General features: G+C 42.4%; 1 protein-coding gene across 1 annotated transcript in view; it reads right to left on the bottom strand.

Moving 5' to 3' along the window:
- Nucleotides 1–1,792, bottom strand: part of T265_01747 (hypothetical protein) — a gene marked incomplete at both ends in the record, with an annotated part of 46,757 nt that overhangs the window by 43,947 nt on the left and 1,018 nt on the right. The gene's annotated exons all lie outside the window — the stretch shown is intronic.

The raw sequence follows: 1,792 nt of genomic DNA on the forward strand, positions 1-1,792 counted from the left end.
GATGATGATGATGATGTTTAATGTGGTGCACATTCCTTCTGGCTGCCAGTGAGGATGATGCTGTCGCATGGTGCTCCTCGGTCATGAAGTGCGCGACAGTCTTTTTGTAAATCTCGAAATCACTAGGGCATCATGAGAGACTCAATTCATTTAAAACCAGTGGCAGCATTTTCAGTTCTGTTGCATCCGTCCAATGACAACTGAATAACAGACAACACTGCATATACAGAAGACTAAGGGCCACATAAATCTAATCTCGAATTGATTATAGAATATACTGGAAGGTGCGGCACAACGTTTAACTACACAAAACTCGGTACGGCCTCTGAAGCCATTCCACCCCTCTGGGTTCAAGCCGTCAAAATAATTCTCACACCCTCCCCAGATTGAAAGTGACTTACACTTTTGTGTATGGCTTCAGCCCATGGTAATGAACGATTTTGAAAAAACGTACGTAAATGGTTTAGGGTCACTTTTGCTGTCAGCATCACCCTTGCACGACCCATAGTGGTAAAATGTCTATCACAACTTTACCATTACTATGCCGCCGAGTTTAAACGTTGGACATGTGGCTCCACAGTATTCCGCCTCTCGTTAAGCAGCATCAACGAGATGCTGATAATGAGGCCTGTGTAATTACTGAGGAGCAGTTGATGTGTGTTCACAGCCTCCTATTAGGAAAACGTAACCGAATGACGCTGAATTTCTTGTACGATGGAACGGTGAAAAATGTGATTCAAGATGAAAATTAATTTTTTCAATAAGCTGTTGTTTATAGTTCCAAAAAATTTATGGTGGCTGATTTTCTCGCACCTAACTTCTGCACAATCACCATCAGCACCAACATTTCAAACGAGGGCAGTGTAACCATCAGCCCCTTTATTGCCTTACTGGAATGTTCGACTTTCCTTACATTTACCATCGAAGATGTAGAGCAAACTTACTGACCCGTGATTAATTTAGCACTCCGCAAGCAAAATATCCATAGTGTTGGATAAACAAATTGAGCCGTCCGGATTCTGCAAGCTTTGTTGGCCACAGATGTCCAGTCTCTCGAAAATCCGCAATAGATATTGCTATCACTTGGTTATCAAAACATCTCTTTTACATTCTCTTCATTAAAGCGCTTTATTCTTCAAGTAGAAGCAGTAAACGGACCGTGGTAAACATCTGGAGTATCCGCTTTTACACATCCTGATAGGGATCGCATAATTTTCGTATTGGGTTTCTCAAGTTTTCGTGTGATGTAGAGTAACCGTGAATCGTGTCGTTCATCTAAAGGTCTATTTAAACGATATGGCGAAGGGCTATATGTTTTTATTTCTCAAAACTACGTGAAAACCGTCACAGAACCCATTTTCTACCGGCTTATCTTGATATTCCATGACAACCGAGGCCATTTCCATGCACAGCCGTCAACACTGCGTTACAAAAACAAATGTTCTCACTGCGCGTTCTTTTGAAAGGTTGCCATTTGCCCCTCACCCCTCTAGGTGTGCTCTAGCACGTTATTTTCAGATGATATCACATATCATCAAATTGTACTGCAATGCTGGAGAAGGTTGAGCTTGCAGGGTTCCTATTCCTTGACGCACTGTCTACTCTTTGCCATGAGGATTGTATTAATCAAGCGTGGTGTGGAGGCTGTTGCGTTATTTTTGCAACCCACCATCGATTCTTACCATCGATACCAAAAACGAGGTTGGTTGAAGGATGCCCTTGGGGAAGGGCGAGAAGAACAAAGGGATTTCATAAAAGCGCCATGGAGAAACAGCGCATTTTGATTTTTTGA

This window comes from Opisthorchis viverrini (assembly GCF_000715545.1).
Source record: "Opisthorchis viverrini unplaced genomic scaffold opera_v5_19, whole genome shotgun sequence".
In the NCBI taxonomy this organism is placed as follows: Eukaryota; Metazoa; Platyhelminthes; class Trematoda; order Opisthorchiida; family Opisthorchiidae; genus Opisthorchis; species Opisthorchis viverrini.